Source organism: Thamnophis sirtalis, unplaced genomic scaffold (genome assembly GCF_051295495.1).
Source record: "Thamnophis sirtalis isolate CommonGarterSnake01/CBP01778 unplaced genomic scaffold, rThaSir2_p1.2 scaffold_15, whole genome shotgun sequence".
NCBI classification, from domain to species: Eukaryota; Metazoa; Chordata; class Lepidosauria; order Squamata; family Natricidae; genus Thamnophis; species Thamnophis sirtalis.
Genome location: NW_028261395.1, coordinates 31,922,653 through 31,949,311, shown reverse-complemented (window position 1 = coordinate 31,949,311; position 26,659 = coordinate 31,922,653). Strand labels below are relative to the sequence as shown.

At 42.4% G+C, this 26,659-nt stretch overlaps 1 protein-coding gene across 7 annotated transcripts in view; it reads left to right on the top strand.

Annotated features, from left to right (window-relative positions):
* The window catches only part of ZMIZ1 (zinc finger MIZ-type containing 1), a 466,283-nt gene that overhangs the window by 59,945 nt on the left and 379,679 nt on the right, over window positions 1–26,659 (top strand). For all 7 annotated transcript variants that reach the window (XM_087702241.1, XM_087702237.1, XM_087702240.1 and 4 more), the window contains exon 2: window positions 23,249–23,362. The gene's annotated coding sequence lies outside the window, so the exon portion shown is untranslated. The remainder of the gene's footprint in view (window positions 1–23,248; window positions 23,363–26,659) is intronic.

Sequence of the window (26,659 nt, the reverse complement as noted above, 5' to 3'; positions counted from 1 at the left end):
GAGGTGACCACACTTGCCACCTCCTGCATCTCAAAAATAATAAGACTTTCCCGAAAATAAGACCAAGTGTTTATTTCAGGATTCAAAAGAAAATTAGACCCTGTCTTATTTTCGAGAAAACACGGTAGTAGTCACACTGTGCACACTCTGACAAACTTATCAAAGAGAGAACTAAGGACAAATTTCCTGACAGTGAGAACAATAAATCAGTGGAAATACTTGCCTCCAGAAGTTGTGGGTGCTCCATCTTTTAAGAAACAATTGGACAGGCATTTGTCCTGAATGGTGTAGGGTCTCCTTGTTGACTTAGAAGACTTCCAAAGTCCCTCCCAACTCTCATTCTGTATTATGTATCACAAAATACAGAATGATCGAGATGGAAGGGACCTTGGAAGTCTTCTAGTCCAACCACCTGCTCAACCAGGAGATCCTAAACCTGCTGAGTCTTGGATGAATTTCCACCTGTTATTTCTTATCTTATCCTCAGGTGCCTTGGAGAATAGGTTGTCCCCCTCTTCTTTGTGACAGCCTCTCAAATATCATGTCACCCCCTACCTTTTCTCTTCATTAGATTAGACACAACCAGTTCCTGCAACCGTTCATCATATGCTTGCTTACCTATTGGCTTCCAGCTTCCATTTAAAAGTTGTGCCACCTTTCTTATTTGAGTGTCATTTTTCCTCCCACCCCCCCAGTTAGCAGCCACATAAGAGTTAGACTTTGAGATTTAATTGGGAAGGAGGAGATTTCCTAGCGAGAAGATGCCTGCTGCTATATGTGTGGGGAGTGACCTGGAAGCTTTAGAAAGAAGCCAACGAGGGCTTCCCCCGCTGTTTGAGGACACTGAGAACAAGCTGGAGATGGTGTTAAGTTGCTCTTAACAGATGGGATTCTTGGATATCTAAACAGGCTTTTCCTATTCTTGTTATTCCGAATGGTGGGCTTTCTCGACCACTTAGTCACATAATGTTTCTGGCTCTTACTACTCTGGGTGGGAGTCGGGTGAGAATGTTTGACCCTTGCCAAGAAGAATTGTCTGCCTGGCGAGGTTGGCAAAGATGTTTAAAGACAACTCAGCTAAATGTTGGAAGTGCCACCAAATACCTGGATCTTATTATCATATGTGGTGGACATGTGGAAAGGCAAAGAAATATTGGACAAAAATTAAGACATGGTTGGAAGAGATGATACAACAACGTATTGAGCTGAAGCCAGAAACATTTCTGCTAGGAATTCTACTGGAAATTTATAATAAAGAGAATGTATATTTAATCATTCATGTATTAACCGCAGCTAGAATTGTATTTGCACAACATTGGAAAAGTGTAGAGATTCCTATGGAAGAGAAGGTGATAAGGAAAATATTAGAATGTGCAGGAATGAACAGATTGACATTAGCAATTAAGGAGAAAGAGCAAACTGAATATTATATGATTTGGGAAGTGTTTTACCAATGATTGGAGAGAAAAAAAGGAGTTTGGAAATGAAGAAAGCTAAAAAAATAAGTAGATAATACAGATAGAGATATAAATAAGCTGAAAACTGTTAGTGGTAGTAGTAAAACTGATGAGAATATTGATGTTTAATGTTGATATGATATTATTATTAGAAGATATGAAGAAGAAAAATGGAGGGTTCCATAACATTTAAATGCTTAATATATTACATTACTAAACCTAGGGAAATAATGTTAATATGAATGTGAAAGATGTGGCAAAAGAGGAATGATGCTGCAGGGAGAGGTTTGTACCCAGACGACACACTGCATAAGGGAAGATGGGATGTTTCTTTTTGTAATTAAAAAATAATAAAAAAAATTTTTTAAAAAAGAACTGCCCACCTGGACGCTTATAAATTTCCAAAGGTGCCCTTTGTCGTTTTGGAAGATGCTTTCCATGTTTTCCAAGACCTGTGACTGAGCCGCAGAGCAAACCCAGTTGAATAACCTGCTGGTCGGACTGCTGTGATGGTTGTGAAGTTCACTTGTGTAGAAACACATTTCTAAGCTGAGCTTTGGAAGGCGTGAGAAAAAAAACAACCCTTTCTCACAGTATTTGAGTAACATCAGTCAAAGGATCTGTGAGAAGGTGGGTATCCCTGTCCATGGTTAGGAGCCAGTTAAAAAATCCTCAACCATTAAAAGGATTGTCAACCCACCCGGAGCTCAAATATATAGAATACAGAGTAGCAGAATTGGAAGGGACCTTGGAGGTCTTCTAGTCCAACCCCCAGCTCAAAGAGGAGACCCTATACCATTTCGCACAAATAGTTGTCCAATCTCTTCTTTAAAACCTGCAGTGATGGAGCATTCACAACATCTGGAGGCAAGCGGTTTCGCTGATCAATTGTTCTCATTGTCAGGAAATTTCTCCTTAGATCTGGGTTGGGTCTTTCCTTGATTAGTTTCCATCCATTGTTTCTTGTCCTGCCTTTAGGTGCTTTGGAGAATAGGTTGACCCCCTCTTCTCTGTGGCAGCCCCTTAGGATATGATACTATATCACTGTTCTGACCTAGGCTTCCCAAAAGCACAAAGCTGACTCCTCGTCCCGATAAAACCCCTTTTATTTAGGTTAAAGGGAAATCCTCTCCAGCAAAGTCCCAGCAAACAGTCTTTCAAGAGATTTCACAACTACAGACCTTTATCAGGCTTGGAGAGCTGCCAGGCTGATATCTTCCAAACGTCACTCTGTAGCAGACAATACTTGGCAAGAAGTCAGGAACAGATCAATGAATTGAACTAATTGTCTCCTGCAAACTCCCCTCTCCTTTCACTCCTCTTTATTCCCTTTGGGAGGGGCCATTCACCGTCCACCTGTGCCTTTACTCCTGTGTCGACCTTTGTTCCTTAGCTGTTCCCTTCTGTGCAAGCACACACAGGGATCAGGCTCCAGCTTTTCTTCTGCCCTACTGATGTCTGACTCCAAAGGCAGCTGATAACTGTCAGACTGCCCTGGCCCCATCTCTGACTCCGACACAGAGCCCTCATCAGAGCCTTCCCCAGACTCCAGGACTGGCCCATGTTGCTCCCCAATCTCCTCACTGTGTGAGTCTGCCACCAGCTCCACTGGCCACTGGCAGGCCACAACAATCACCTTTAGTCCTTCTCTTTATCAGTCTCGCCATACCTAGTTCTCTCAATTGTTCATCATTATGTTTTAGCCTCCACTTCTCCAATCATCTTTGTTGCTCTTATTTGCACTCTTTGTAAGAGTCACAACATCTGTTCTTACATTGCGTGGTGACCAAAACTGGATGCAGTATTCCAAGTATGGCCTCACCACTGCTGTATAAATCACTTCACATAATTTTGATGCTATCCCTCTGTTGATGCAGCCTATCACACAGCTTATGACACTTCTTTCTTTCTTTCTTTCTTTCTTTCTTTCTTTCTTTCTTTCTTTCTTTCTTTCTTTCCTTTTTCCTTCCTCCTTCCCTCCTTCCCTTTTCTTTCCTTTCTTCCCTCCCTTTCTTAGTTTCTTTCTTTGTTCTTTCTTTCCTTCTGTCTTCCCTCTCTTCCTCCCTTCCTTCCTTCCCTTGTTTTCCCTTCCCTTGATTGTTTTGAGCTATCCATAATCATCTAAGAATCAGACAAGTTTAATAAGTTATTATTATGGCTGGTCACACAGAAGGATCTGGGATAAGCAGATGTGGTTGTTTGTTGGTGTCACACATATTGTCACAGGATGTAACAATATGTTCTGAGTCAAGCTGCCCTCTGCAATTGACTGATGGTGATTTTGTCAATGCTGATGGGGTTCAAGCGATGTACAAGGTGTTTTTGCATCCAAGGTGCCCATTATTATTGGCATTATGCCCCAATAAATGTTGGAGACAGCTTGGAGGAAGTGGTCCAAAGTCATCCAGTGTGTCTTGTGGGTCAACCTGGAACTTCCAATCCTGGACCAACAGTTTAATTACTGTGCTGCATTGTCTTTTTTTATTGAACTAATTGCACTGTAACCAAACTCCTACATAGGAAATTCTGGCTGCAAAACTGTAGGAAGGCACCACATTTTCAACCCCATATTTTTATTCCAAGTTATTATAACGATGTGGTGGCTCAGTGGCTAAGACGCTGAACTTGTCGATCAGAAACGTCAGCAGTTCAGCGGTTCGAATCCCTAGCACCGCGTAATGGAGTGAACTCCCGTTACTTATCCCAGCTTCTGTCAACCTAGCAGTTCGAAAGCCTGTAAAAATGCAAGTAGAAAAAGTAGGAACCAACTTTGGTGGGAAGGAAACAGTGTCCCATGCACCTTTGGTGTTTAGTCAAGCCAGCCACATGACCACGGAGATGTCTTGGGACAGCGCTGGCTCTTCATCTTTGAAACAGAGCATGAGCATTGGGAACGACGAGCACATAGGTGCAAATGGAGAACCATTCCAAGTTATTAATGAGCCATAAAGCTTTTTAAAACAATATTTCCCATACGTCTTCCCTTGACTCCCTCTAAATGTTTTGTCCCTGCTGCTCCGTTGCCTTTTCGTAAGACACCGCTTCATCCTTGCGGATCAAATCCTGTCATGTAATTTTATTAATTCCCATGACCTCTGAAGGTCAACCATTTTCCATGTGAAAAGCATAGCTTGCTTTTGTGGCTTGCAAATCCATACTTCACAACAGCTTATGGCAAATTTTGTCCAGGCAGGGAGGATCATTTATGTAACCTGATTCTACAACGGATCAGGCCAGCAGTGTCTGCCTTCTTCTTGCATTTGTCCTCGTTCCTTGTCACCCATCTTGCCTCCACTAAATTTGCTCCTGAGTGAGGTTGGTGTGTGTGTGTGTCAAAATGAAGGGCAAGATTTATTGTCATTATTGACAAGAGTCTAGACCAGTGATAGTTAACCTTTTTGGCACTGAGTGCCGAAACGGGACTGTGCGTGCCAGACTGCCAGAACCCTGAAGAGAGCAGCTGGCTGGTGCACATGCGCATGGCGGCTAGATGCTCTTCCGTGTTCCGTCATATGTATGCACAACGCACAGCTGTTCTTTGTGAAGACTAGCCATCCAATGTGCATGCATGTGATGGAACCTAGAAGAGAGCAGCTGGCTGGTGCGCATACGCATCGAATTAACTACTCAATGCGCATGCATGTCCTGGAACCTGGAAGAACAGCTGGCGATGGTGTGCCTGTCCACAGAGAGGGCTCTTCGTGCCAACTCGAGCAGGCATGCCACAGGTTCGCCATCACCGGTTTAGACAATCACTTATCTGAAATGGTGTACGTTCTCCTGCTTGAGCAGGGGGCTAGACTAGAAGACCTCCAAGGTCCCTTCCAGCTGTTCTGTTCCGTTCCAGTCCATTCTACCTGTCTAAAGCATCTATTGGACAGGATTTTACAGATGTTCCCTTCTGATAGATAGATACAGCAGCCTGAGTGTCTTTTTCCTTTCAGCCTTCCTCTTGTCTTCCCCCGCTGCCACCATATTTCTTATATCCTTTCCGGGATCAAATGCAATTACATCGTCCTGAGATCCTTGGGGACAAAGAGCAGGATGAAAAAAATCGAATGAATTGTTTGGTGTCATAATGGAGCTGAAAAGGCACAGCTGTTCCACCTTAAAGATTGGGATTACAATTTGGTGATTGTAACGCCCCTCCCACTGGCCAGCTGGTTTTCAAGTTTCTGCCACACGTGTGCAGAAGGCGTGGCACATGCAGAAGATGTGCATGCATGCTTGTGTGGGGGGGATGCATGCACAGAAGGGAGGGTGCAGCTGCAGCTCTCCCCACCCACAACCCATTTTTGCTCCCAGAAGGCTGCAGGGAGGCCTACTAGACTCCAAAACGGGGCAGGCGCAGGCGGGGGGGGCATACGAGAGGGGGATGTCGTGCATGCATTGCATTATGGGTACGGGCAATCATGCTTTCGGCATGCGGCAACAAAATGGTTAGTCATCACTGCTCTATATCTTTGCTCATTTTCGACCTTGGAACTCCCAAGAATTGGAGAGAGGGTATCCAAATGCAAGTTTGTGTTGGGGGTGGGCAGCAAGAATTCTGTCTACACCGGATAGGTATTATCTTTTTAGTTCTTTTTTTTCCAATCAATTTTTAATTTTTTTTATCATCTTCATACTTATCAGTGCAAGAATGGTGTGGTAACTGGGTAGCATACATTTCAGTACCCAGAAACATAGTCTTATTATTCTTAAATATTACATTCCATTTCCATTGTTTCATATTATTTATACATGTCTTTTATTATCACCCTTCAGGGAAAAGGGCGGCCTATAAATGTTAATAAACCTTCAAACCTTCAAACCCTTTCTTTCTGAACCATCTTCCTGTCCTTTTGTATATCTTAACATATTAATATATAATTATTATTTCCGCCCGCTATTTTCTATCCCTATTTAAACTTTTTCCCCCCTTCTCCTATCGCTATAATATTCAAAGACATGTTTTCCATCTATTTTGTTGTTCATATTTCCATAGTTAAATCAATGTCCCATCCTTCATTCTTCCATTTTTCAATATCTCCTTATCCAGGTTTATTATCAATCACAATCATTTATACATTTAAAGTATTTCTATTCATGTTCTTTCCAGTTCTTCAATCCATATAATTCTATTATTAATACACATGTTTAGATTAATATATTATTTATATATATATTCCCCTAATCGCCCCTTAAGTTCCACTGTTATTCATACTTTTATACATATTTAGTAGTACAGTCATTCAAAGTCTATTTTTCCCATTCTTCATATCCATTTATCTGGATAGGCATCATCATCACCATCATCCTGAATGCTTTTATGTTACATTTCTTTTTTTCATGCACCCAACATTGAGCTCATATATGAAAATCTCTTCACCCGTGGGCACCTCAACCAAAATTGATTAAAAAAAATAAGTCGTAAGGTCAGCAATTATTTTCTTGGATGTTTCTCCTTCCCAGCTGCCCACCTTTCCCCTTTCTGTTAAGACCTGTGCTGCAGTCCCGCCTTTACGTGTAGCATCGTGTCATTTTTCAGTTCTTTGTTTCTGGAAGGAGCAAGCAAGTCTGTCAGAGAGGAATTGGGAGCGTTTTGTTTCCACGTGCTTCCCTCATCCACATTGACCTGGACTAAAATGGCTTTATTTCCCACCCATCCCCTCTTTTTTTAAAACCCTTTTTAAAATTCTTTTTCTTCCTCTGCTCAGGTTCTGTCTTCTCTCAAAAATGCTGCCAAGAGTCACTTGATTGCAATACTTCGCAAGGCTAAAACAAAACAAAACACATTTAGTAACAGAATAAGGCAATTCCTATATGACCCACCCATCGCACTTAAACAAAAACAAGAAGCTCAATTCTCTGTGTTCACAAGAGCTGAGGTGGGGAGTGTAGAAATTGGATGGATGGATGGATGGATGGATGGATGGATGGATGGATAGAGACAGACAGACAGACAGACAGATAGATAGAGATAGAAGATAGGTAGGTACTAGGCAGGCAGGCAGGCAGGCAGGTAGATAGGGAAGGGAGAGAGAGACAGAGAAAGAGAGACAGAGAAAAGTAGAGACATACATAAAAGTAGATAGATAGATAGATAGATAGATAGATAGATAGATGATAGATAGATAGATAGATAGATAGATAGATAGATAGATAGATGATAGATAGAGAGATAGATAGATAGAGGAGGGAGGGGGAGAGAGAAAGACACACACAGAGAGAAAGAGAGAGACAGAAAGGCAGAGACACACATAAAAATGGATGGATGGATGGATGGATGGATGGATGGATGGATGGATGGATGGATGGATGGATGGATGGGAGAGGGAGAGAGAGAGAAAGAGAGAGAACAATAGAACAAATTGAATTCAACACACGGAGAAGCTGCGGAATAGCTTGCATTCTGGGATCTTACAGAGTGAGCAGAAGGAATTATTTAATAAATGTTGATATGGGCTGATAAAAAGGATAGTTGGCTTGCATAGGCTTTTAAATATTGAATGTGTCTTTATGCTATACACGGAAAATGCATAGGTTTCTATATGGCTGTGTAGTATCAACTATTCTTAAAAAAAAAACACAACCTTAGCAGGAAGATTAGTTCTTATTTTCTATAGGCTGCTCGGAGATCTTGCAAACACGGAGTCTACCAGATTACGTAAGCCTAATGCCAATTCGGGCCAAACAGTGCCTGCTCCAGTTGACTTTCTGAAGAGCTAACAAGATTTTTCTCCAGTCCTGTCTCTTGAAGATGGAGTTCTCAGGAAGATGGAATTGGATTGGATTGTCTGTTAGTGATAGACATCATGGCACACCAAAGTTGTCTTCCATGAAAGCCCCCGACTTTAAAACGATTGAACAAAACCACGGAGAATGGTTCTGCCAGGAGCTATTAATTGTGATACTAAATAAAATCCCCGTGTGCAAAGACAATTTTCTCAGAATATAAGAAGCTGGGAGGAAAATGGAATTACAACCCCGCTTACGCCCTGCTTGTGATCTTCTAAAACCGTCTAGCTGCCTGCCTTGGAAACAGAATATTGGATTTCTTGAACCTTTGGCCTTCTCTAGCGAGGAAAACGTCTGGGAGCCAGGCCTTTAGCTAACTAGAACTAAAATTATGTAGAAATATATCAAAATGACGCTGGGAACCCCGATGCTGCAAATGGCATCCGACTTAACATTGTTTTTCGGCCTTGTTCATGCTCACAGATTTCCCAGCTTCCAGGTTGTAGCAGAAAAACCAAACAAAAACAAGTTTTCTAAAGGTGTAGTGTTGGGTCCAAAGGGCAGCTGTTTCTTCACCTGAGAAATAACCGCAATATTGTTACGGCCCCAATCTTCAGGCCATGCTATTTTGGCAAGTGGAACTGCAAGGAAGAGGTGCTTGAGTGTGTGTGTTCAAGATTGGTAAGATCACAATTTTGTCACTTAGGGTCAAGGAAAATTGTATTGTCGGAACCTTGGAAGCCTTCTAGTCCAACCCACTGCTCAAGCAGGAGACCCTATACAATTTCAGGAAAGTGGCTGAAAACTGGAGTCTTCTCTTAAAAGCCTCCAGTGTTGGAGCATTCACAACTTCTGGTGACCAGCTGTTTCAGGTTGCTTCTCTCCTTGATTAGTTTTCATCCATCCCTTCTTGTCTTGGTTTCTGGTACTTTGGAAAATAAGTTGACCTCCTCTTCTTTTATCTTATATATTTATATCTTATATGTATAATATATGTTATGTTTATAATATGAATATCCTAGCTGGGTACCCGTGCTTCGTGACAAAACTATGTGATCAGACTATGCATGAGAAATTCAGTTCACAATCTGTTGGCTCAGTGGTGGTCGGATATTGAAACACATAAGGGAATATCACTCCCGCCGCCTTGAGTCCAGAAGCAGTTCCATAGGTGGAAGCTGTAGACATTTTGGTGAGGTACTGACGTTTATTACTGTAATGAGCCCCAGACTGCTCCTGAGTGAACGAGTGGGACGTCTGCTAGTTTGAACTGAGGTAATGGAATGTGAGGCAACTGGCAGTTGGAACAGAGTTCTTTTCAGGTGGGGAGGGGGAGTGGAATGCCTAACCCCTTAGCATCAGTGTGTGTGTGTGTGTGTGTGTGTGTGTGTGTGTGTAGGAGGAGGCGGCACATACGTGCCAAATTTCAAGTTTATAGACTTTATGGTTCTGGGGATTTTGTGATGATGCGTGAGTGGTATTTCTCTTTTATATATGTAGATTTAAAACTATATTAGATATTTTAAATGTAGCTCAAGACAATTCTTCAAAATTTGGAGACCCCTGCCTTAAAATAAATGGTTATATCGATCCCATCGCAGTACAAAGAAACCAGAGAGAGATGCCAATAACTTTGCCACTGAGAGGTTCTTAACTGCTTAACTTTCTCATGATCTTTAAGCATAATGTAAAAAAAATTTCCAATGACATTGACCTGGCTTGCTTTGTCAGTGTTCGAGCTGGAGTCTATTAACCATTAATGTTCAGACTAATTATTATCACGGTAGTTAAGTTTTAACTAGTGTCTGAAGTGGATTATAACTCTCACGGAGTCCGGTTTTCCAAAGCCGCTGGTTTATTTTATGTTCAACAACACTTACCTGCCATGTTCAGTGAGCCTGTTTGCTTCGTGTATTTTTTTTTCTTTCTTTCATAAAAGAAAGACTTTCTCCTGAACAATATCTGATGTGCCACTTTGACAAAAGAATGCTGGTGTTGTTATTGGTTGTACGTCCCCCTGGCTTATCTTTGCAGGGCATATTCTGATTTTGGATTTTCCAAAAAAAAAAAAAAATATGCCCAAGAACACTTTAAAACAATCCTGCAATATCTAGACATATGCGTCTACTCATTTACTGGAAGATTAAAAAAGTAAATAAAACTCACCAGGGAACCATTTTGAAGAAAAGGAAAGGAAGAATTTATGAAAAACTAGCTGATAACTGGCACTGCATGGGTATTTATTTATCCCAACCCTCCTTCCATGAACGTCACCACGATTTCTAATGTTGGATTTTCCCCCTTACCAGAGGGAGCCCCTTTGTGGAGTACTGTGAAGCTGTTACCATGGCAACTCCACAGCGCAGTACACTAGAAGCCATTTTAAGGCAGTACGGTAGAAGCCATTTTAAGGCACAACATGCTGTATCTTAACAGAACACACAGCCAGAGGGGTGTTAGGGGTGTCTTACCCCCACAGTATTTGCTTCCAGGGGGTACATAATCTTTCTACCAAGTTTGGTTGAAATTGCTCGAGGCATTCCAGAGATGCTGGAACACACATACAGAGCGCCATTTATATATGCATGGCTGTTTTGGTGAAGGGGGTGGGGCTTCGGGAGGCAAAAATGCTGTATTCGTTGTATAAGACGCACTCAGATTTTCAGCCTCTTTTTTGAGGAAAAAAGGCGCATCTTATACTCCAAAAATACAGTAGGTAACCTCATCAGTGCTAGAAGGGTATTTGCCTATGCTCGTTTCAGTTTATATTTTATTTATTTTATTTATTTCGTCAAGCATGTATAAGATAACAGATATAGGTATAAACATGTTTTTCAATACATGAAATGGATACGAATAAAAGGGAACACTAGGACAGGGATGGTAGGTACATTGATGAGCTTATGCACACCCCTTACAGACCTCTTAGGAATGGGGTGAGGTCAACAGTAGACAGTCTAAGGTTAAAGTTTGGAAGGTTTGGGGAAGAAACCGCAGAGTCAGGTAGAGCATTCCAGACATTGACCACTCTGTTGCTGAAGTCATATTTTCTGCAATCGAGTTTGGAGCGGTTTACCTTAAACAAACAAACAAACAAACAACATACATACATACATACATACATACATACATACATACATACATACATACATACATATTTATTATTGGCCCTGCCAACAAAATCAGTGTTGAAACATTAAAATCATGCTGTGTAGTCACAGCTAATCAGATAAACATTGGAACAATACACGAGACTCGAAAAACACAATAATACTCAGTAAGCCTTACAGTTTCTGTATTTACGTATATGATACAAGGTGCATTCAAGGGTTAACATACACAGATTAGTATGGGGCCCCTATGGCTCCTGGGCCCCCCAGGCAAGTGCCCATCAGGCCCATGCATTAAGACAGCCCTGGAGAGCACCAAGGACCCCTCACCTCAACCCTGAGCTAGAAATACAAATCTCTTCTGTGATCCGTATTTGTCTTGGGAGTAACTATGTGCATTTCTGTGTCCAGTCTGTTTTCAGATATAATATAAGATATGCGTTTATGCCGGCCTTTGAACATGATGAAGCTTTGATTGATACAGGAGATATGTGTGTTTCTGTATCTACACAGGTGTGCAAGCATGTGCATCAGCTAGGTAAATTATCTTGCCCAGACTATCTGTACACAAGTGGGTGATTCGTTGCACAGTATGTAAATTGGCTTTTTTTGATATGGTAGCATATTCAGTCCTGATAAGGCTTTCGTTAAAAGTTACACCTAGACCAGAGGTGGGTGTCATATAATTTAAACACCGGTTTGCTATGCATCGAAACGTCCACACACATGTACGCAGCTTAGAAAACGTGAATAAATAGGACGGCATAGCATCGAGGCGGGTAGGTTGCCACTACTGGTTCGCTCAAACCGCTCTGAACCGGCCGAATACCACCACTGATCTAGATGTTATTCTTTTTTTTTTTGAATTTTTTTTATTTTTAAACAAACAAATACAGACAAACATAAAACATAAAACCATCTTCCAGTTACATACAGCGTGTCGATTGGTTACAAAAGTTTTGTGCTTCCTCACCATAGTCTTCACTTCATGGTATTGGACCTGGGTAGTTGAGAGACCGCCTGCTGCCAATTACCTCCAACAGACCTATTAGATCCCACAGATTAGACCTCCTCCGAATTCCATCCACTGGCCAATGCCGATTGGCTACCACCCGGAGGAGGGCCTTCTCTGTGGCTGCTCCGGCCCTCTGGAACGAGCTCCCCGTGGAGATCCGGACCCTCACCACCCTTCAGGCTTTCCGCAAAGCCCTTAAAACCTGGTTGTTCCGACAGGCCTGGGGCTGACGAGTTCCCCCGCCCCCGCTCGAATTGTGTGGTTGTTGAGTGTTTTTTAAATTGCTGTAGTTGTTTGTCCGTTGTTTTTCTTCCTGTTTGTATTCCCCCCCCCTTACTTTGGTTTGTGAGCCGCCCTGAGTCCCTCTGGGTATAATATGCCGGCATAGAAATGCAATAAATCAAATCAAATCAAATCAAAGTCACTTACAATTTATATGATCTAGATGTTATTCTTAATTTTTTCCCCAACAGACACTGTCCTCTCCCACTTCCCATCTTGATTTTACCTTTTGTTTTCTTCTCCCTGCCAAAAGTAAAAACCATCCCACCTGGCTTTTGTGTTCCTACAAGATACCTCGATATTTCTCAGGAAATTGCATTAATGATTGATAAGGTTTAGAGATAGTTTAAATCCCCCCTCCACCCATTTTAGAGTGATGAATAATTTAATGAATTCACAGTAGATTTTTAAGAAAGGGTACTCCACTTTAAAAACCAAAAAACCCCGACAACTCCACTAGCATGGTTTTAAACAGGCTTGGGAGATTTAATGATGAATATATTCTCCGGAGGAAGTTGAGAGAACAGCTGCTTTCTGTTCATGCCAAGCTTGACATCAAATGGAAATATTTGATCCAAAAATAACAGCCTCTGATTCTGCTTTTTTAAATTGCTGAGAGGAAGAAGAAGCGATGGCAAAGCTAAGCAAAAGGTCTGCTATCATGGAGGCATCAATTTAGGACAGCAAGTGTTTGGGTTTGGCAAGACAAGCTGCCAAAAGAAGACCTGCTTGTTGATGGGCATCATTTGGTCTCTGTGAGAACCCAGGCATAGGTTGATGCTTGCCAAGGCACTTGGCTTAATGGTTGCAGTTTCCACCTTGAGAATTGTCTTCTAGAAGAGATGGGCAGTTGGGTTTCCTTGCCAAGGTTCAACTTCTCTTGGGGTTGGATTCATGTTGGGTCAAGCAAACATCTCTGACTATTGCAGTGTTTCTCAATAAGGGTAGTGTGTGGACTTCAACTCCCAGAATTCAATCAATCAGAACAGAGCTGGAAGGGACCTTGGATGTCTTCTAGTCCAACCCCCCCTGCTCAAGCAAGAGATCCTATACCATCTCAGATAGGTGTCTGTCCAATCTTTTCTTTAAAACTGCCAGTGATGAAGCCCCTACAACAGTGGTTCTCAACCTGTGGGTCGAGACCCCTTTGGGGGGGTCGAACGACCCTTTAACAGGGGCTGCCTAAGTCCATTGGAAAACAGGTATTTTTGATGGTCTTAGGAACCAAGACATCAATTTTATGGTTGGGGGTCACCACATGAGGAACTGTATTAAAGGGTCGCGGCATTGGGAAGGTTGATAACCACTGCCCTACAACTTTTCAGAAGGCAAACTGTTCTATTGATTAATGGTCCTCACTCTTAGGAAGTTTCTCCTTAATTCCAGGTTGTTTCTCTCCTTGATTAGTTCCCATCCATTGTTTCTTGTCCTTCCTTCTGGTGCTTTGGAAATTAATTTGTCCCCCTCTTCTTTGTGGCAGCCCCTGAAATACTGGAAGACTGCTGTCAAGTTCCCCCCTACTTCTTTTCTCCAGTCTATCCATGCCCTATTCCCGCAACCATTCATCATATGTTTTTGTCTCCAGGTCTTTAAACATCTTAGTTGCTCTTCTTTGCACTTTAGAAGTCCACATATCTTTAAATTGCCAAGATAGAGAAACACCATTATTCCCATTCCTTATTCTATTCTATTCCCATTCCCTATTCTATTCTATTCCATTTCCAATTTCCATTCCCTATTCTATTCTATTCTATTCTATTCTATTCTATTCTAAAAATCTGATTTCATTAAGGAAATCATACTGAGGATCTGAACCTAAGTTTCTTAGTGCAGGGCTTAGAATGCAGTACTTGCAGGCAAACTCACTGCTCACTCCAGGAGTTCGAATCCCACCAGGCTCAAGGTTGACTCGGCTTTCCATCCTTCCAAGGAGGGGAAAATGAGGATCCAGATTGTTGGGGGCCAATATGCTGACTCTGTAAACCTCTTAGAGAGGGCTGTAAAACACTAGGGAGTGGTATATAAGTCTAAGTGCTATTGTTCTAGTTTGGGCACAGAATTTAGTTTTTGTATATGTGATTTTGGGGTGCTTATCTTTGTGGGGAAAAAAAAATCTAAATATCATTGGTGTGAAGAGCAGTCTTATCAGTTGAGATTGGTGAATTAATTGGGAGCACAAGTCCTTGTAAAAGCCACACCTTAGAAAGAGGTGTGTATGGAGGTTCTCCACCAAATGCTTAATGCTAAAAAAGTAAAAAAAAAAAGTTCCCACGACCCGCGGAACACAACTGATTGTTGCACAGCTGATTGTCAGAACTTTTTTTTTACGTTTTAATCATTTTTTTACTACCACTTTGAATGAACCGGTAGTAAAAAAATGCTTTAAAAGTTTTTTTTAAAGTTCTGACGATCGCACGGCAGAGCTGATTGTCACACAGCTAATTGTCGGAACTTTTTAAAAATAAAATTCAGCATGTGCATGCAAGAAACCAGAAGAGCAACTGGTGACGCCACATGTGCCCACAGAGAAGGCTCTGCGTACCACCTCTGGGACGCATGCCATAGGTTCGCCATCCCGGGCCTAGAACTAAGGAGACATTTGTTGACAGTGAGAACCATCCATTGGTGGAACGGCTTGCCTTCAGAAGTTGTTGGTGCTCCATCACTAGGGGTCTTCAAGATTGGATTGGACCTCTGGTGACCGTAAACCCCTTCCAGAATGTCTGGTTCTAGTGAAAGACACATGGTTGTGTGGAGAGGTTCCTAAATATTAGTGTTTCCAAAATGTAGGTTGCTTGGGAGGGGGGTGAATAGCACTTTTACTCTTGAGCCCAAAATGAGTGGAGCAGTGGTGGGATTCAAATAATTTAACAACCGGTTCTCTGTCCTAATGACCAGGTGGGTAGGCAGGGCTTAGTGGTCATGTGTCCGTGTGGGCGTGGCCAACTCAACATTACTCAGGTCGATGGCCGCTTCGCCTTAGTTGTTACAATGTAATAAGGATTAACTGGAGAGGCAGTTTCTGTAAGCAGGGCAATAAAGATTAAGCTAGAAACAACAACAGAATGTTTCCTTCCTGCCTTCCTTACAGGATTAGCCCTGTGAAGTGGAAAAAAAACCAAAAGAAGATTTCTTCCAACAACCAGTTCTCTGAACCTTTTAGAAAGTTAAGAACCGGTTCTCCCGAATAGGTGTGAACTGGCTGAATCCCACCACTGGAATGGAGGTAGTGTTGGAAGAAATGTCCATCTGGGTTCAGTTCAGTGGGGATGGTTGAAACCCCAGAAACCCCGGGAAGGAAGAAGCCTGATCTGCCTCAGGTGAGGGGCCTGCACCCTCTATTGATTCATCCCCATTATGAGGGGAATCAAAAACCCCTGACCATCTCCTATCTGACTGCTGCCTCCACCAATTGTGGAGAATGGGCATTGGTACTTACCTGATGCGCTCATTCTCACTGCAGGTGAAGTGGGGGGAAAGGACACTGGAAATATGGCAGCTGTTTGGAAAGATGGTTTTTAATGGTGGATAGGACACGTGGTTTGAGGACCTGCGGGGGAAAGGGAATCACATGCCTTGAAGATCTTGGAGAAAAAGGAAGAGATGCTGAGAGTGCCCTGGTTTTATGCCCTCTCTGGGCCCCACCCGAGAGTTTCCCTGTTCCTGTGCAATAAATGCACTCCGATTGGTGGTCAGACTCCCAGGAGGCAGGGGGTCTTAGCTAATTTTGTAGGCTGTCTGCCTTTTGAGTTCTAAGCTTGGTTGAGCATTACTGGATGATGATGTAATGAAAGGGCTTTGGGATTCCTATTATGGCTCTGTCTGAAGGAGGTAGATCTTTGTTATGTAGAATAGACTGGCTCAGGCCTTAATGGTCCGTTGACAAGGGTGGAAGGGGCAGGGAGCTGCTTTGCCTTTAAAACATGTTTCTCCTTTTCTCATCCAGGGAAATAGAATATTCTGCCTTTAATATTTCCTAAAATATTTCATTTTTCTAGGAGAGGAGTGGGTGCTAACTTTCTACAATAGGAAATAGAGAAAGTGTGACAGAGTTTAGGCATTTTCCCCTTTTAACTAGATTACGGAGATAGAGGTGATGTTCCCCCTCCCCCACTTTTCTTGATGGCCCCAAAGAAATGACAAGCGCTAAATGTGTCCCTTCTGAAAGCTGTGGTCCACCAGCTTTCTGAGAAACAGCTGCCGGCTATTATGGTCTGGCGATGGCAGGAAACGGAGCTGTGTGGGAAATGTAACTGTTACTTCTAAAAAGGATGTCTGTAGGAAGGAACTCTGGCTGTAATGAATCACAGTATTAAAGTTCTCAGTGGCTGGCTTTGTTAGAAAATATGGACTTTGATCCTCTGATGGAGATAACCAGAAGCCATTGTTGGCTTTAAAATGCAGAATGACTCCCCTCCCCCCCTCTCCCTCTCTCCCTCTCCCCCTCTCCCCCCACCCCTGTGTGTAAGAACCTTGGAAGTTATCTTGCATTTCTTTTTTTCTAAGAGGCAGATAAACTTAACAGTAATTGCAAGGAAAGGAGAGAGAGCTAGAGAGAGAGAGTTCTGTCAGGCAAGCCAAAACTCCTGTTAAAACAGCAGGAGATGACAGTTGAGCGGTAACAAAAGCAGGCTGTTGCACAAAACAAGTAAGGCCTGTCACAGACCAAAGCTGTCTTTTGCAGCTACGTTCAGCCTCTGGATGTTACAAGGGAATCTTTGCGGTTCGCTCAAAGTTAGAATTGTTGAATGATGGTGGAGACTTCCATGCCCCCGCAAAAAATTGCTTCCTAAATGCTTTCTTCCTCTCGGTGTCTCTCTCTTCCTTTTTCTTTGACCATCTTTCTTCTTCTTCTTCTTCTTCTTCTTCTTCTTCTTCTTCTTCTTCTTCTTCTTCTTCTTCTTCTTCTTCTTCTTCTTCTTCTTCTTCTTCTTCTTCTCCTTCTCCTTCTCCTTCTCCTTCTCCTCCTCCTTCTTCTTCTTCTCCTCCTCCTCCTACTCCTTCTCCTCTTCCTCTTCCTCTTCTCCTTCTGATTCTCCTCCTCCTCTTCCTCCTTCTCCCCTCCCCCTCCTTCTTCTTCTCCTCCTCCCCTCCTCCTCCTCCTCTTCTTCTTCCTCCTCCTCCTCCTCCTCTTCCTCTTCTCCTTCTGATTCTCCTCCTTCTTCTTCTCCTCCTCCCCTCCTCCTCCTCCTCCTCTTCTTCTTTTTCTTCTTCTTCTTCTCCCCCTCCCCTTCCTCCTCCTCTTCTCCACCACCACCACCTCCTCCTTCTCTCCTTCTCTTTCTCCTCTTCTTCCTCCTTCCTCCTCCTCTTCTCCTACTCTCCTTCTCCTGTCCTCCTCCTCCTGTCCTCCCCCCTCATCTTTTTCCTTCCTTCCTTCCTTCCTTCCTTCCTTCCTTCCTTCCTTCCTTCCTTCCTTCCTTCCTTCCTTCCTTTCTCAAACAGTGAACAATGATAAAAACAGTTAAAATTATAAGAGAGAGAGAGAAAGGGCAACTAAGAGATACTAATCAATCAGTGTCAACATAAGCAGAAAAAAGAGTCCTTCATGCACTCAGGACTCCACACCTGGGCTTTTGGCTTTCCAGGGCCTCCCCAAAGCCCATCAGAGTCAGGGCCATCCTAATCTCTGGAGGGGGGTGTTCCAGGGAGCAGGTGGCACGTTGGGAAAAGCACGTTTCCCTGCTCTCCACCAGCTGACATTGCTTGGCTGATGGCTCTCAGAACATGCTCATCCTGTCTGACTGGATTGGATGGGTAGAAACAATTGGGTGGAAGAAAAAGATCCCCCTGGCAGGGTGGTCCCAAGCTATGAAGGTGACAAGCATCCCCTTTGAATTGCCCCTGGAAAATTGCACCTGCAGAATAGCTGACCCACTTCCCTCCCACATGGCGGCATTCTGTACCACCTGAAGCTTCTGAGTGCTCCTCCAGTCAGATTACAGATTAACAGAGTTGGAAGGGACCTTGTAGATCATCTAGTCCAACCCCCCACCCAAACAGGAGACCCAGGGGTGAAATCCTCCCGGTTGCGAACCGGTAGTAAAAAAAATAAATAAAAATTCCGAGGATCGTTCGGCTCAGCTGTGAGCCCCGCAATCGTCGGAAGATTTTTTCCCACTCTTAAAAGCATTTTTCCTGCTGGTTTGGGTGAAAAGGTAGGGAAAAAATGCTTTAAAAAGTGTTTGTGTGTGTGAGAGCTTCTGACAATCATGCGGATCAGCTGCAATCGCAATGAAGTTTAAAATCAGCCCCGGAATTATCATCATCATCATCATCATTATTATTTTTAAAACTCCTTTTTTCTTTGGCTAGATTGCTTAATATTATTTAGGAAAAGTTGTAAAAATAGTAGAATACAATGCTTTACAGTTGTTGTTTTCCCTTCCTGGAGAAGAAATTTGGATATACCGGTAATAATTTCTCAAAAATTAGGGATATAATTATATTGCTGTTTGAATGCTGCTAATCTCAGCTGCCAGAATTTCCAAATTAACCATGGCTTGATACTAAATGTTGTATTACGGGTTGTCTTCAATTATGACCACAACGGGAGCCCAAAATGTATGTTCCTAAAGTGAGGCATTGGTTATGTGGGTTTTGCCCCATTCTGCAACCTTTCTTGCCCCCGTGGTTAAGTGAATCACTACGGTTGTTAAATTGATAACATGGTTGTTAGGTGAATTTGGCTTCCCCCTTGACTTTGCTTGTCAGAAGGTCGGAAAAAGGGGATCACATGACCCCAGGACACTGCAACAGTCATAACTATGAGTTAGTTGCATCTGAACTGTAATCATGTTTCCAAATCTCCAAATGTTTCCAAAGCTACAAACGTTTACGAGTGTCCGGTTTTCACAGATGCAGAGAAAGTTGTGCCCTTCTGTACACTGGTATCAAATTTTATTTGTTTATGTTAAGATTAAGTCAGCTGAAATGTGATTCTGCTTCTCTTCGGTTGGCTTCATTTTGAGTGCTGTCATTTCTTTCACGATGGATGGGGGAGCTTTCAAGTGTACTTCATTCCTAAAAATCTTTTTCTTTCTTTCTTTCTTTCTTTCTTTCTTTCTTTCTTTCTTTCTTTCCTTCTTTCCTTCTTCCTTATTTATTTATTTATTCTCTCTTTCTCTCTCTCCCCTCCTCCTTTCTTCTCCTCTCCCTCTCTCTTTCTCCCTTTCTTTCTCTCTCCCGCTTTCTTCCATCCTCCTTCCCCCCCTCTTTCTTTCTCTCCCTCTTTCTTTCTTCCTTTCTTTTCCTTTCTCTCGGTCCCTTCCTTCCATCCTCCGTCCCACCTCTTTTTTTTCTCCCTCCCTCCCTCCGCTTTTATAGCTGAGCAAACTTCCATTGAGGATTTCCCCCCTTATAAGCCTGTTTTATGGGAGGGCACAAAACAGCTTGAATTTGCAATGCATTGTGTTTATTTGCCCGTGTGTGTGTGTGTGTGTGTGTGTGTGTGTGTGTGTGTGTGTGTGTTTGTGCATACACACACGTCTTTCCAGAAATGTTCTGACACCCTTCTAACTATTCTGGAAGTCTTTCTAGGTTGAAATAAATGGTTTCAGTAACCTGGAATGGAGATTTTAGCCTACCCTCCTATTTCGAACTTTTTTTAAAACCCCACTTTAATTCCATCCATTGGACTCTGATATACTTGGAGGGGAGGCCAACTGGGAATTGAATCACCATGGTCGGGAGAGGCAAGGATCTTTTTTGAAACACCCCCCCACATACACACACACACCCCTTTTAAAACAAAACAAAACCGGAAGAAAACAAAAGAAACTAGTTATATTATTCTACTAAGAAAGCTACATAAATGAATCACCCACTTGAAGCTCAACATTTTAGTGGTAAAGTATATATCACATCCCTAAGCAGTTTACAGAGTCAGCATATTGCCCCCAGCCATCTGGGCTCTTGTTTTACCTTGGAAAGATGGAAGTCTGAGACAATAGCAACAGCACTTAGACTTATATACTACTTCATGGTGCTTTACAGCCCTTTCTGTGGTTTACAAAGTCAGCCTCTTGCGCCCCCTCCCCCAACAATCTGGATCCTCATTTTACCCACCTCGGAAGGATGGAAGGCTGATTGAACCCTGACCTAATCAGGATCGAACTGCTGGCAGTGAGCAGAGTTAACCTGCAATACTGCGTTCTAACCACTGTGCCATCACAATTCTTTATATATATATAAATAAATAAAATGAATCTAAAGGACAACTTACTGAAATAAAGGATCAGCGTTTACAGGAAAAGAAACAGGGTCACTATATAGCAATAGCCCTTAGAGTTATATACCGCTTAACAGTACTTTAGAGCCCCCTCTGTGGTTTACAATGCCACCAACAATCTGGGTCCTCATTTTACCTAATTTTAAAGTGGAGACAACCTTTAGGAGGAAGGAAGGGAAGGGAAGGAAGGGAGGAAGGAAGGAAGATAGCAATAGCACTTACTTATATATCACTTCACAGCGCTCTCTAAGCAGTTTACAGTCAGCCTCTTGCCCCCAACCATCTGGGTCCTCATTTTACCGATGTTGGAAGGATGGAAGCAGAGGTGGGTTCCTACAGGTTCGGATCGGTTTGGCCAAGTAGGTAGTAACTCGGCCTGGCACGCCCCTGAACTGTTTGTATCGGTGGCGCCATAGGTGCTGGCATCTAAGCCGCCCAGAGTCCTTCGGGATTGGGCGGCCTATAAATTTATTAAATCAAGTCAAATCAAATCTTGGTTTTTGCTTCTATGCATGTGCAGAAGCATTTTTTCAAACTGTACATGCCTACACCACACCCCTAAGCGAACTGTCAGTGGCCGCATCGGGAACCCACCCCTGGCTGGAAAGCAGAGTCAACCTTTAGGAGGAAGTAAGGAAGGGAGGGAAGGAAGGAAAGCGAGAGAAAGGGAGGGAGGAAGGAAGGCAGATAGCAATAGCAGTTAAACTTATATACCATTTCATAACCGTCTCTAAGCAGTTTACAGGGTCAGCCTCTTGCCACCAACCACCTGAGCCCTCATTTTACCATCCTCTGAAGGATGGAAGGCTGAGTCAACCTTGAGCCGGTCAGGATTGAACACCTGGTAGTGAGCAATGAGTTATGGCTCTTAATATTTAGGTTGGGGGTGGGATCTTGACACATCTGTACATATATTCGCATATATTCACATCTGGTGAGGAAAAGAGCTCAATCATCATAAGGCTGCATTGATTAGAATGGGCTAGAAATTTAAATAAGTGAACCTAGCTGCAAACCAATATTCCAAGGTGCCTAATTTAATCATGGTTCTCTTTAAGTCCCAGCTCTGACCAGAAATTATCCTGCTCAGCAGGAGTTCTAATGAAATCCTAGCACATGCTGCTTTGGCTGCAGGCTCATTCATTCATTTTTATTTATTTATTTTGGGGCTAATAGCATGACTTGGGGGAAATGGTTTGGCCCTAAACCCATTAGAAAAATCTACCGTTGCAGAACTTCTGTTAAGAGGATTGTGAATGCAGCTATCTCCTCTTTAACTGGGTTTTCATCAGATTGCACATTGGATTTCGGGGTGGATGCTGGATGCATCGTTTGCTAAAGCTGTTGTGGTTGACATGCGCCGGGCCGTGTTTCCATGCCTGTGCCTTAGGTGCAACTCAGCTAGAGTGACAAATAAATGCTTGGCACTGCAAGGACATGAAAAGTGGCTTTGTAACAAATGAGATGCAAAAATAGAATGAAGATTTCAGCTTATCCTTCTTTTTTCCTGCTCCCATCTCCTGTTCAGTCCACCATTATTATAATTAGTCCTCGACTTACAATCCATTCATTTGGTGACCATAAAAGTTACAACAGCACTGAAAAAGGTGACTTATGTTCATCTTTCACACTTACAACCAATCAGAATAGAGCTGGAGGGGACCTTGGAGGTCTTCTAGTCCAACCCCCAAGATAGATAGATGATAGATAGATAGATAGATAGATAGATAGATAGATAGATAGATACATGAGATGAGATAGATAGATAGATAGATAGATACATGAGATGAGATAGATAGATAGATAGATGAGATAGATAGATAGATAGATGATAGATAGATAGATAGATAGATGATAGATAGATAGATAGATAGATAAATAGACAGATAGATGAGATAGATAGACAGATAAATGAGAGATAGATAGATAGATAGATGAGATAGATAGATGAGATAGATAGATGAGATAGATAGACAGATAAATGAGAGATAGATAGATAGATGAGATAGATAGACAGATGAGATAGACAGATGAGATAGACAGATAGATGAGATAGATAGATAGATGAGATAGATAGATAGATAGATAGATAGATAGATAGAGATAGATAGACAGACAGACAGACAGACAGACAGACAGACAGATGAGATAGATAGATAGATAGATAGATGGATGGATGGATGGATGGATGGATGGATGGATGGATGGATGGATGGATGGATGGATGGATGGATGGATGGATGGATAGATAGATAGATAGATAGATAGATGTATACATGTATGGACAAAAAGAGTATAATAGAGGCATACTGATGTGGAAATGTTGCAAAGATGATATTTGTGTTAAAAATGGGGGAAAACTGTTCAATAAAAATATTTAAATTAATAATGAATTATTCTCCCCCCCCCTTCTTTTTGGTTTTTCTCCTGTCAGGAACGACCTTGATGATTGAAGGAACTGCTCTGGGCTACCAACACCTCCTCCTCTTTCTGTTTGTTAAGAGCTCCTACGTGTTAATTGACGTTGGCCTCTTCCAAGAGTTAAAAGGTAATTATTTGCCCATTTAATGTTCTGCTTGTTAAATTTCCTCATCAGGGCCAGTAGGAAAAAATGGGTGAGGCCTGAAGGAGATTGGCATGGAAACATTTAGTCTTACACAACTTCTTCATTGGACTCAGTTGAATTTGCATTTTATAGAAAATTATATCAAGGAGAAATTGCAGATATGCAGGTTATTGGCAACTTACAGTAGCTCATTTAGTGACTGTTCAAAGTTACGACGGCAATTGATAAAATGACTGGTTTTTTTTATGGTTATGACCATAATCACGCAATCAAAATTCAGATACTTAGCAACTGGTTCATACATGACCGTTGTTATGTCCCAAGGTCACGCGACCCCCTTTTGTGACCTTCTGACAAGCCAAGTCAACGGGGAAGCTAGTTTTGCTTCACAGACAGGTTACCAACCGCGGTGAAAGTGTGGGAGAACTCCCTTGAGAGATGTCCCACTTAGCAACATAAATTGGGGGACAATCCATTGTGGTCGTAAGTCGAGGACTCCCTGTATTTTGTTCTGGTTTGCTCTTCTTGCATAGGGAAATGGACTTCCCTTCTAGACCTTTGTAGATGTGGCCTCATCGATTTTTTCTCCTCGGGTTTTGGCCTAGAAAATAGGCCAAGGCACGGCCAAACCTTCCATAAACATTTAGCTGCGAATGTTGATTAGATGTTCTGCTATCGGGCCAGACTGGCAATGATAAACTGAAGAGGAATGCTGAGATTAGACTTAAGAAAAGTAAAATATAATGGAAGAGGAGGCAGTCAGCAGCATGGACTCCTCATTCTTTTTAATCTTGGTTAACTGAATCGCCCGGCTTTCTGTGTTTGCTGACCCTGAAAAGTTTCAGAGAAACGTTGGCTTGAGGAAATGGAGAGGGAAAAGATGGCTCTGCTCAGCTTGAATGAAAACATTTATTTATTTATTTTTCCTTTCCTGGCTTGTCAGATCAGCCCGACATGTTTTCTAGTGATCAGGATGGACTGTGTTAAAAGGTTTTTTGTTCAGGTTCTTGGTGGGATTATTGTTAAATGCAAGACGGGTGGCATAGAATACAGATATTCCTCCACTTAACAATCATCCCTTTAGTGATTGTTCAAAGTGACACCTGGAAAAAGTGGTTTCATTTTTCACACTTACTAATGTTTTGGTCGCCACAATGTAAAAAAGATGTGGAGACTCTAGAAAGAGTGCAGAGAAGAGCAACAAAGATGATTAGGGGACTGGAGGCTAAAACATATGAAGAGCAGTTGCAGGAACTAGGTATGTCTAGTTTAATGAGAAGAAGGACCAGGGGAGACATGATAGCAGTGTTCCAATATCTCAGGGGTTGCCACAAAGAAGAGGGAATCAAACTATTCTCTAATGCACCTGAGTATAGAACAAGAAGCAATGGGTGGAAACTAATGAAGGAGAGAAGCAACCAAGAACTAAGGATTAATTTCCTGACTGTTAGAACAATTGCTCAGTGGAACAACTTGTCTCCAGAAGTTGTGAATGCCCCCCAACACTGGAGATTTTTAAGGAGATGTTGGATAACCGTTTGTCTGAAGTGGTGCAGGGTTTCCTGCCTAATCAGAGGGTTGGATTAGAAGACCTCCAAGGTCCCTTCCAACTTCGTTATTCTATTCTGTTCTATTCTATTCTACTCTACCACCGTGGTCACCTGATCAAAATTTGGACACTTAGCGACCAGCATATATTGATGACGATGGCAACTGTCCTTTTTTGGAGGGACAGGGATCCCCTTTTGTGACCTTCTGACAAACAAAGTCAGTGGGGAAGCCAGATTCACTTAATAATCAGGCTAATCGCTCAACAGCTGCATGATTCACTTAACGTCTGAAAGAAAGGTGGTAAAATGTGGCAAAATTCACTTAAACCTTTTGTTTTTGCTTAGCAACGGAGATTTGGGGCTCAATTGTGGTTGTAAGTCGAGGAGTACCTGTAGAAGCAGCCTCTTCATTTATTTATTTTTCTTTGGGGGGGGGCTGTTCAGATTCCTTTACAACAAGTTGAATGGATTAGATTACGTAACCTTAGGTTACAAAAGCTCCTTTTTTTCTTCTACCTTCTCTTCCTCTTCCTCGTCATGTCCACTCCTCAAGGGAAGAGCTTCTGTTTTTCTTGGCCAGTTGGTATTTTGTAGTTGTTAAGCATTTTTTTAAGACTAAGGTAAAGGTAAAGGCTCACCTCACACATGTGTTAGTTGTTCCTGACTCTAGGGGGCGGTACTCATCTCTGTTTCTAAGATGAAAAGATGTTTCCATGGTCATGTGACCGGCATGACTAAATGCGCACGGAACACTGTTACCTTCCCACCAAAGTGGTCCCTATTTTTCTACTTGCGTTTTTACGTGCTTTCGAACTGCTAGGTTGGCAGAAGCTGGGACAAGTAACAGGAGTTTACTCCATTATGCGGAGCTAGGGATTCGAACCGCCGAACTGCCGACCTTTCTGATCAAGAAGCTTAGCCACGGAACCACCGCATCCCCTTTTTAAAGAATACTTGGGAGTAATTAGTTGATCCAGATTGAAGAATTCTTTGAGGTGCTGAGTTCAATTGATCTATTTCTCCCCCAGTTCTGTAAGTATAACTAATGGGGACAATCCTGATGGGTAGCTGAAGTCATACAGGGAAAGAGCAGTGAATGGAATCTGACTACTTCTTCATTTTTTCCTGCAAATCTGCCTTTGGACTGTTGGAAAAAATGTCCATCTGGGTTGAGTTCCAAGTGGGGAGAAAGACACTGGAAACATGGAGATTGCTTGGAAAGATGGTTTAATGGTGGACAGGACCACATGGCTTGAGGTCCTGGGGGTAAAAGGGGAGAGATGGAGAGAGTGCCCTGGTTTTATGCCCTCTCTGGGCTTTTGAATTTGAGCTTTTATTCTGATTGGTTGTCAGACTCCCATGGGGCCGTGCAGGGGTAATTTTGTAGCTTGTGTTTTGAGTCCCAAGTTTGGTTGAGCCTTGCTGGATGATGATGTAATGAAAGGGCTTTGGACAATTCCTATTATGGCTCTGCTTGAAGAAGATAGACCTTCGTTATGTAGAATAGACTGGCTCAGGCCTTAATGGTCCATTGACAACGGTGGTGGTGGGGACTGAGTTTCTGCCTCCCTTTCAAGGGAAATATTCTGCCCTTTTAATATTTCCTAAAATATCTCATTTTTCTAAGAGAGAGGTGAGTGCTAACTTCCTATAGGAGTAAAACTTTTATTGTTGCTGGAAATAATTTATTCTTTGGTTTTATTGGTTGTTTTAAATGGTATAAACTGCC